Source organism: Lates calcarifer, unplaced genomic scaffold (genome assembly GCF_001640805.2).
Source record: "Lates calcarifer isolate ASB-BC8 unplaced genomic scaffold, TLL_Latcal_v3 _unitig_5774_quiver_870, whole genome shotgun sequence".
Taxonomy (NCBI): domain Eukaryota; kingdom Metazoa; phylum Chordata; class Actinopteri; family Centropomidae; genus Lates; species Lates calcarifer.
The window spans coordinates 62043-72500 of record NW_026117716.1 but is presented as its reverse complement, the minus strand read 5'-3'; the positions used below and the strand labels follow the sequence as shown (position 1 = coordinate 72500).

Here is a 10458-nt window from a genome sequence, read left to right as displayed (position 1 = left end):
AAGCTTTTTGTCCCCATCTTTTCCTGCCTATCTTACAGCAGCAGAATGCCGCTTCCTCTGTAGTTGAGACAGGGCACGCCAAACTACTTTTATTTTGCAGCCTGTATTTCACACTCTGTTTTGCACTTCTGTTTTATGTCACGTCGCTTTCGGCAATCGGGTATTAGGCGCTGGAAAGTCACCTCTGTAAAGTCTGCACTGCTGCCGAATGAATGAGCGCAGTCTGGGTTTTGGGCACAATGACCCAATACGTCGTCCACAAGGACGTGTGGCTCACCGATGTACGTTTTGAGCAATTTCGGACGAAAATGGACTTGGAACAGAGCCAAATGTTTGATCAGGCCATACGGAAAATTCTTGTTGGGTGGAGTAGTTATTTCTTAGTTTTGCTGTTGACTGTTAGAGAAAATCCCCATTATTGTTGATTGCTATGTGAAATAACAGATCTGCCAGTGTTATTTTGGCACGTATAAAGGGTCTGTCTTCAGCAGCCGCTGAGGCTTACGGCCACACCACCCTGAGCGCGCCCGATCTCGTCTGATCTCGGAAGCTAAGCAGGGTCGGGCCTGGTTAGTACTTGGATGGGAGACCGCCTGGGAATACCAGGTGCCGTAAGCTTTTTGTCCCCATCTTTTCCTGCCTATCTTACAGCAGCAGAATGCCGCTTTCTCTGTAGTTGAGACAGGGCACGCCCAAACTACTTTTATTTTGCAGCCTGTATTTCACGCTCTGTTTTGCACTTCTGTTTTATGTCACGTCGCTTTCGGCAATCGGGTATTAGGCGCTGGAAAGTCACCTCTGTAAAGTCTGCACTGCTGCCGAATGAATGAGCGCAGTCTGGGTTTTGGGCACAATGACCCAATACGTCGTCCACAAGGACGTGTGGCTCACCGATGTACGTTTTGAGCAATTTCGGACGAAAATGGACTTGGAACAGAGCCAAATGTTTGATCAGGCCATACGGAAAATTCTTGTTGGGTGGAGTAGTTATTTCTTAGTTTTGCTGTTGACTGTTAGAGAAAATCCCCATTATTGTTGATTGCTATGTGAAATAACAGATCTGCCAGTGTTATTTTGGCACGTATAAAGGGTCTGTCTTCAGCAGCCGCTGTGGCTTACGGCCATACCACCCTGAACAGGAGGAGGAGCAGGTTGTGTGTGAGAGAGGCAGGAGAGAATTAAATTGTGAGAGTTATTTGTGTTCAAATAGTGTTTAGAAAGCTTTTTTCGTTGCATATTTTTGTTGGATAATATCCCCGAACAGCTCCGGCTGTTTGGGAATATTTATTTTTTTATGATGGATATAATCGCGACGATCAACAGACTGGCGAATGGAGCTAACCACGTGGAGGACGGACACAAAGAAAAAAGAATTTATGAAAGACGGCTGACACTGCTGGCGGAGATTGATGGAGAGGATAAAATAACTATGATGGAGTTATTGAGGAAAGTGAGGGACGAGTGTGGAGAGATTATGGGATGTAGACTGAAATCAACGAAGGCATATGAACTAACAATGAAAGATGAGAGGGGGAAGGAGAAGCTGCTCGATGGAATCAAGATAAAAAACAGCAGAATAATTGGAAAAGAGCTCGGGAACGACGAGCTGGTAGTTTCATTTATCAATCTGCCCACATACATTGAGGATGAAGAAATACGGGAGAAATTAAGAGACTGGGGGGTGAAGGATATTTCACCGATTAAAAGGAGGATGTGGCCGGGAACGGAGATTGCTGACGGGACGCGGTATCTCAGAGTCAAATTCACGGAAACTGTAAAATCGCTGCCGTATTCAACTAAGTTTGAAACTGCGGGGGGTACTGAATACTTTAGAGTGATCCACGACGGCCAAGTTAAAGTATGTCGGCTGTGTGTTCAGCCGGGACATGTGGTCAGAGATTGCCCGTCATTCAAATGTTTCAAATGCGGGAATCAAGGTCATTATGCCCGTGAGTGTGTGGAGACGGAGAAGTGCGGAGACTGTGGAGAAAAAGAGGCTCTGTGTGTGTGTGGGGTGTCTGATGCTTTTAGAGGAAAAGTGTGTTACTCTGACATTTCATTCAGTAGAGAGGAGCTGACGGGAGTGACGGAAGACCCGGCGGAGGAGGGGGAGTCGGAGGAGGAGGATCTGTTGACTGAGAGAGGAGCAGAGGAGGCTGGTGGAGGGTGCATTTGGTCGTTGAAGACAGCGGAGTCGGACAGCAGTCAGGAAGAGGCTGACCTAGGGATCCCTGGGGTCAGGGATGCAGCAGGAGGAAAGAGAGGATGGGGAGGCGATGAGACGGGAGGAGGAGGAGCGAGGGGAGGAGATACGCAAGACGTTGTCGGGCGCTCTTCCCAGCTGACCACAGGTGAAGCGGAGACGGTGGCGAGCCTGAGCGAAAGCAGCGAGGAGATGGACATTAGTCAGGAGGCGATCAGACGTTTGAAAAGAAAGAAAAGAGGAAAGGAGATGACGTCTGTGAAAAAGTAAAAGAAATGTGAATATGAAAGATGTAATCTGAAGGTTTTTGTTTATTTGTCTGTGATATTTGTGTACATTTTTGATAACAATAAAAAAAAAAAAAAGCGCGCCCGATCTCGTCTGATCTCGGAAGCTAAGCAGGGTCGGGCCTGGTTAGTACTTGGATGGGAGACCGCCTGGGAATACCAGGTGCCGTAAGCTTTTTGTCCCCATCTTTTCCTGCCTATCTTACAGCAGCAGAATGCCGCTTCCTCTGTAGTTGAGACAGGGCACGCCAAAACTACTTTTATTTTGCAGCCTGTATTTCACGCTCTGTTTTGCACTTCTGTTTTATGTCACGTCGCTTTCGGCAATCGGGTATTAGGCGCTGGAAAGTCACCTCTGTAAAGTCTGCACTGCTGCCGAATGAATGAGCGCAGTCTGGGTTTTGGGCACAATGACCCAATACGTCGTCCACAAGGACGTGTGGCTCACCGATGTACGTTTTGAGCAATTTCGGACGAAAATGGACTTGGAACAGAGCCAAATGTTTGATCAGGCCATACGGAAAATTCTTGTTGGGTGGAGTAGTTATTTCTTAGTTTTGCTGTTGACTGTTAGAGAAAATCCCCATTATTGTTGATTGCTATGTGAAATAACAGATCTGCCAGTGTTATTTTGGCACGTATAAAGGGTCTGTCTTCAGCAGCCGCTGTGGCTTACGGCCACACCACCCTGAGCGCGCCTATAGGTGAAGCAGAGTAGTGTGTGAGCTTGTGTGAGAGACACAGAGACTGAGTGCGCCGCTTTTGATTTAGTTATTGGCTAAGGAAGTGTGCTTTTTGTTGCTTCATTTTATATTGTTTTTTTGAATATAATCCCCAGGCAGCCTGCGCTGTTTGGGGATTTTCCCCTTTAATCCTGACGTCAGTATGGAAATGAAAACTGGACCGGCGAGTGGAGCGAGACACGCGTTGGATAGGGACAAAGAAAGTAGAGTGTATGAAAGACGGCTGACACTGCTGGCAGAGATTGATGGTGAAGACAAAATAACGATGCTTGAGCTGTTAAAGAAAGTGAAAGAAGAGTGCGGAGAAGTCTTTGGATGCAGATACAAGTCGGAGAAGGCATATGAGTTAACGATGAAGGACGCGAATGGGAAAGAAAAGCTGCTGGATGGAGTGAGAATTAAGAACAGCCACATAATTGGAAAAGAGCTCGGAAATGATGAGCTTGTGGTTTCATTTATTAATTTACCCTACATATATTGAAGACGGGAAAATATTGGAGAAACTCAGAGACTGGGGAGTTAAGGCTATTTCGCCGATCAAAAGGCGAATGTGGCCGGGTACAGACATCGCTGACGGGACTCGCTTTTTGAGAGTCAAATTCACGGAGACTGTTAAATCGCTGCCATATTCAACGAAGTTTGAAACTGTGGGGGGCACGGAACATTTTAGAGTGATCCACGACGGACAAATAAAAGTATGCCGGCTGTGCGTTCAGCCAGGGCATGTAGTAAGAGACTGCCCGTCATTTAAATGTTTTAAATGCGGGAATCAGGGACATTATGCCCGTGAATGTATGGATATGGGGAAATGTAAGGATTGTGGAGAAAAAGTGGCTTTGTGCTTGTGTGGGACGCCTGCTGCTTTTGGAGGTGAACAACATTATTCTGACGTTTCATCCAGCAGAGAGGAGATGACGGGAGTGGTGGAAGACCTGATGGTGGAGAGGGAGGAGAAGGAAGAGATGGCGGCGGAGGACGAACAAACGGCGGCTGAGAGAGGAGCCGGGGAGGTTGGAGGAGGGCGTATTTGGTCGTTGGAAACTGCCGAATTGGACAGCAGTCAGGAGGATGCTGACCCAGGGATGCTCGAGGGCACGGATGCGGCCAGAGGTGAGAGAGGTCGGGGAGAAGAGGAGGTTGACGGAGGAGGGGCGTGGAAAGGACATGACCGGAACGATGAGGGGCGTGTCTTCCAGCTGAGTGCGGGTGACGAGGAGACGGAGGAGAGCCGGCAAGGGAGCAGCGAGGAGATGGATATTAGCGAGGAGGTAATAAGACAGCTGAAGAGGAAGAAAAAAGGAAAGGAGAAGACCTCCGTGAAGAAGTGAAAGGTATGACAATGGAGCCGCTATTTTTCTTTCTTTCATTGATCCTTTTGTGTATGAGTGCTCAAATAAACGTCTGCTCCTTTAACTGCAATGGATTGAGGGACAAGCGGAAAGCAGAGAGAGTTTTTATTGCACTCAGCACAGACATAATTTGCTTACAAGAGACTCATTGGACTGACGAAATAATGGACAATATGAGAAGTCTCTGGAGGGGATCTCTTTTTGTTAACCATGGGGGTCAGAGGGAATGTGGGGTGGCGATTTTGATTAAGGAGGGGAGTGTAGACAATATCAAGGAAATTTTCAAGGATGACAAGGGAAGGTTTTTGGTCATCGATTTTGAGTTACAGAATGTTTTATTTCGTTTGATCAACGTTTATGCACCAAATGTAGAAGCTGAAAGGAAAATTTTTTTTGGGAGAATGACGGGTTTTGTTAAGGGGAATTGCTTGTTAACTGGTGACTTTAATGTAAGGTGCACTAGACTGGATGTATGTAGTGCTGGGGTTTTTAAAAATGACGGGTCTAGAGCAGTGTTAAACAATGTTATGTTAAAGGAGGATTTAATTGATGCATGGAGGGAGGAAAATCCATATAGAAAGCAATATTCAAGGAAACAATTAGTTTTGGGTCAATTAAAGCAAAGTAGAATCGATTTATGTTTGGTTAAAAGATGTGCTGCTAATTATTTGATGAATATAAGGTATAAGTTTTTGGGGATAAGCGATCATGCTGCGCTGTTTTTTCAGTTGGGTGAAAGAAGGGGAGGGAGGGGAGGGGGGATGTGGTGTTTAAATGCTAGTTTGTTGGAAGAACCGGAGTATAAAAAGAGTGTGGAAGAGTGCATCACAAGGGAGAAAAAAAGTACATTGTTTGAATTAAATATATGTGAGTGGTGGGAGAGGGTGAAAAGTAAAATAAAATGGTTAAGTATAAGATATGCAACACAGAGAAATTATTTGAAAAGAAAAAGGGAAATAGAATTGAGGGATGAGCTGGAGAAGGAGGAGGAGAGGATTGTAGTGGATAATGTAAAGGTGGTAAAATTACAGTGTGAATTGGAAAACTTAGAGAAAGAGAAATTTATGGGCGCTATAATAAGAAGTAGAGCTAAATATGTAGTGGAGGGGGAAAAGAGTACAAAGTTCTTTTTAAATCTGGAAGGGAAGAGGCAGAGGAAAAATTTTATAGGGGAATTGGAGAATGATAAGGGGGAGATGATAAATGATTTTGTGGGTATTTTAGAAGAGGTGTATACTTATTATGATACGTTATTTAGGAGGGAGGAGATTAATCAGGATTTGGTGGAGAGGTTACTGGGAACAGTTGAGGTCAGGCTCTCAGAGGAGAATAGGGAGATGTGTGATGAGGAGATATGCATTGAGGAAATAAGAGAAGCTATTAATCAAGCAAAAACATATAAAAGCCCGGGGTCAGATGGGCTGACAAATGAGTTTTACAAAACATTTGTTGATTTAGTAGCACCAATACTATTAAAGGTTTTTAAATGTATGGAGGAAAAAGGAGTGGTGCCTGATTCAATGGCAACAGGGATTATTACAATCCTCTATAAAAATAGAGGGAGTAAGAAGAAGCTGGAAAACTATAGACCATTAAGCCTTCTAAATAGTGATTACAAAATTTTAACAAAAATATTGGCTAATAGGATTAAGATGGTGGCGGGAAGCATCATTTCAACTACACAGGGGTACAGTATGCCGGGGAGGGACATTACTGATATTATATGTTCAGTCAGGGATGTGGTGGGACAAATGAACAGGGAAAAGGAGGGAGGGATTTTATTGAGTATTGATCTGAATAAAGCTTTTGATAGGGTAGAGCATGACTATTTATGGAGTACAATGGAGAAGTTTGGATTTGGGGATAAACTAATTTCTTGGTTGAAATTGTTGTATGGAAATGCTAAAGGGAGAATAAAAGTAAATGGTACATTGACTGATGTTTTTAATCTAGGGAGGTCCATCAGACAAGGATGTCCCCTGTCTGCAATCCTCTATAGTATTTCTGCGGAGCCACTAGCTATTTTTGTTAAGCAGGATAGGAGGATCTTAGGTATTGACATGCCGTTTGGGAAAAATAGTATGATTTATCAGTTTGCGGATGATACGAGCTTCACTGTTAAAAATTTAAAGAGCATTGAATATGTGATGGAGGACCTGGAGATTTATGGGGAGGCATCGGGTGCTAAAATAAACGTGGGAAAAACTGAAATCATGTTCTTTGGGGAAGCGGGAAATAAGCAAGACGGAATCCCATTTAAGATCAGGGATGATTTTATTAGAATTTTAGGGATAAATATAGGATTGAAGGAAGAGAAAGCAAGGGATGAAACTTGGGAGGGGGTGCTAAATAAAATCAGGAATACGCTTAATTTCTGGAAATTAAGACAATTGAAATTGAGGGGTAAAGTAATTGTGGTGAATGCATTGTTAATGTCTAAAATAAACTATGTTCTGGGAGTGTTGGATATGCCGGGGTGGGTGTTAAAGGAGCTGAAAAATACAGTGAATAATTTCATTTGGGGAGGGAAGAATATAAGGATATCAATGAAGACACTGATAGGATGTAAGGATAGAGGAGGGTTGAATTTAGTAGATTTAGTTTTGAAGAAAAATGCAATGAGGATTAAAACGGTTCAGAAGTTCTTATATGGTGAGCGGGAGTATGGGTGGAAGATGTATTTTAAGCAATTCTTACATAACAGTGGGGGGTGTGGTGATGATGGAATTTTTATGAGCCTAAAGAAAGGTAGCTATAATAAAATACCGTTGTTTTATCAGGAAGTGTTCAGTGCATGGGCGGAGTTCTTAAAAGAAAGAGTATTTTATGAGTGTACAGAAATCAATCAAGTTTTTAAGCAACCAATTTTCTTAAACCCCAGGATAACGAATAATGCAAGGATGATGGACAATGCTCTATTCATCCTGGCTGGTGTGAGGCAAATAAAGGATATAGCCTATGAGTATGTGCCTGGCTTTTTACCTGAGAGGGCAATTTTTGACTCGATCTTAGAATGTGATGAAGATGCAAGGATGACAACGGTGCAAAATGTGTATGGGAAAATTAAAGCGAGTTTGCCAGTGAATTGGGTGAATTTAATAAGGAAACAATCTGTACAACGGGGTGAGTGTGCCATGCCAGTCCTATTTGTGGATTATGCTGGGGTTAGGAAACTGTTCAAAGAGGTCAAAATGAAACAAATATATATGATGCTATTAGAAGGAGAATTCAAAATACCAGAGGGTGAAAGAGTGTGGAAAATGTATTTGCCAGAATTAAATGTGGTGGAAATGTGGAAGAATGTGTGTGTAAAGTTTAAAACTGCAGAATGTGCTGATCTAGATTTTAAAATGAGGCATAATAGAGTTTTTACTAATGTAGTGATTCACCAGTTCAACAAGAATGTCAGAAGGGAGTGTGATTTGTGTGTGCGTGAACCAGAAACCCTATTTCATTTATTTTGGGAATGTGTAGAGGTGGAGGGTTTTCACAAGAAAGTCAAAGAGTGGGTGAGGGTGAATTGGAGGGAGGGAATTTTAGAGGGGAGGGAGTGGAGGAAGATCTTTTTGTTTGGGATAAATGAAAAGGTAAAGAGTGGGAAAGTAAATTTATTGAATGTGATGTTAAGTATAGCAAGGTATGCGATATGGTGTAGAAGAAATTTCATGCATTTTGAAGGGAAGAGGATGGGGGTGTGGGAGGTGTTTGTAGCTCAGGTGAGAAAATATGTTTACATGATGTTTCTTTATTTGGAGAGAGAGGTTTTTGTGGACTGGTTTGTTGATGAAAGTGATGTGGTAAATCTGGATGAGGGTGGGAATGTGAGATTAAAGTTTTAGTTTTAATTATTATTGATGTAAAGTGGTTGAGGGTGATTTTTTTGTGCTGATTTGTTATTTGCTTTAAAGGGCCCTTGTGCTGAATATGTACAGAACATGTATAAAGTGCTTGTATGATTGTTCTTTGTAAATGATTGTATACTTTTGATAAATAAAAAAAAAAAAAAAAAAAAAAAAAAGCGCGCCCGATCTCGTCTGATCTCGGAAGCTAAGCAGGGTCGGGCCTGGTTAGTACTTGGATGGGAGACCGCCTGGGAATACCAGGTGCCGTAAGCTTTTTGTCCCCATCTTTTCCTGCCTATCTTACAGCAGCAGAATGCCGCTTCCTCTGTAGTTGAGACAGGGCACGCCAAAACTACTTTTATTTTGCAGCCTGTATTTCACGCTCTGTTTTGCACTTCTGTTTTATGTCACGTCGCTTTCGGCAATCGGGTATTAGGCGCTGGAAAGTCACCTCTGTAAAGTCTGCACTGCTGCCGAATGAATGAGCGCAGTCTGGGTTTTGGGCACAATGACCCAATACGTCGTCCACAAGGACGTGTGGCTCACCGATGTACGTTTTGAGCAATTTCGGACGAAAATGGACTTGGAACAGAGCCAAATGTTTGATCAGGCCATACGGAAAATTCTTGTTGGGTGGAGTAGTTATTTCTTAGTTTTGCTGTTGACTGTTAGAGAAAATCCCCATTATTGTTGATTGCTATGTGAAATAACAGATCTGCCAGTGTTATTTTGGCACGTATAAAGGGTCTGTCTTCAGCAGCCGCTGTGGCTTACGGCCACACCACCCTGAGCGCGCCCGATCTCGTCTGATCTCGGAAGCTAAGCAGGGTCGGGCCTGGTTAGTACTTGGATGGGAGACCGCCTGGGAATACCAGGTGCCGTAAGCTTTTTGTCCCTATCTTACAGCAGCAGAATGCCGCTTCCTCTGTAGTTGAGACAGGGCACGCCAAAACTACTTTTATTTTGCAGCCTGTATTTCACGCTCTGTTTTGCACTTCTGTTTTATGTCACGTCGCTTTCGGCAATCGGGTATTAGGCGCTGGAAAGTCACCTCTGTAAAGTCTGCACTGCTGCCGAATGAATGAGCGCAGTCTGGGTTTTGGGCACAATGACCCAATACGTCGTCCACAAGGACGTGTGGCTCACCGATGTACGTTTTGAGCAATTTCGGACGAAAATGGACTTGGAACAGAGCCAAATGTTTGATCAGGCCATACGGAAAATTCTTGTTGGGTGGAGTAGTTATTTCTTAGTTTTGCTGTTGACTGTTAGAGAAAATCCCCATTATTGTTGATTGCTATGTGAAATAACAGATCTGCCAGTGTTATTTTGGCACGTATAAAGGGTCTGTCTTCAGCAGCCGCTGTGGCTTACGGCCACACCACCCTGAGCGCGCCCGATCTCGTCTGATCTCGGAAGCTAAGCAGGGTCGGGCCTGGTTAGTACTTGGATGGGAGACCGCCTGGGAATACCAGGTGCCGTAAGCTTTTTGTCCCTATCTTACAGCAGCAGAATGCCGCTTCCTCTGTAGTTGAGACAGGGCACGCCAAAACTACTTTTATTTTGCAGCCTGTATTTCACGCTCTGTTTTGCACTTCTGTTTTATGTCACGTCGCTTTCGGCAATCGGGTATTAGGCGCTGGAAAGTCACCTCTGTAAAGTCTGCACTGCTGCCGAATGAATGAGCGCAGTCTGGGTTTTGGGCACAATGACCCAATACGTCGTCCACAAGGACGTGTGGCTCACCGATGTACGTTTTGAGCAATTTCGGACGAAAATGGACTTGGAACAGAGCCAAATGTTTGATCAGGCCATACGGAAAATTCTTGTTGGGTGGAGTAGTTATTTCTTAGTTTTGCTGTTGACTGTTAGAGAAAATCCCCATTATTGTTGATTGCTATGTGAAATAACAGATCTGCCAGTGTTATTTTGGCACGTATAAAGGGTCTGTCTTCAGCAGCTGCTGTGGCTTACGGCCACACCACCCTGAGCAGGAGGAGGAGCAGGAAGTGAGTGTGTGTTGCAGCAGACACG

At 43.9% G+C, this 10458-nt stretch overlaps 4 non-coding genes across 4 annotated transcripts in view; all 4 read left to right on the top strand.

Moving 5' to 3' along the window:
- Positions 1-5, top strand: part of LOC127141884 (5S ribosomal RNA) — a 119-nt gene extending 114 nt beyond the window's left edge. Inside the window, exon 1 of the ribosomal RNA XR_007812392.1 lies at positions 1-5. This exon is cut by the window's left edge and continues 114 nt beyond it. This is a non-coding gene — a ribosomal RNA (5S ribosomal RNA).
- Positions 6-499: 494 nt separating this feature from the next.
- LOC127141892 (5S ribosomal RNA) lies at positions 500-618 on the top strand. Its single transcript, XR_007812400.1, has one exon. It is a non-coding gene; the product is annotated as a 5S ribosomal RNA (ribosomal RNA).
- An 8574-nt stretch (positions 619-9192) lies between these two features.
- Positions 9193-9311, top strand: LOC127141891 (5S ribosomal RNA). The gene has a single exon (XR_007812399.1). It is a non-coding gene; the product is annotated as a 5S ribosomal RNA (ribosomal RNA).
- Positions 9312-9792: 481 nt separating this feature from the next.
- Positions 9793-9911, top strand: LOC127141890 (5S ribosomal RNA). Its single transcript, XR_007812398.1, has one exon. It is a non-coding gene; the product is annotated as a 5S ribosomal RNA (ribosomal RNA).
- The last annotated feature ends 547 nt before the right edge of the window (positions 9912-10458 follow it).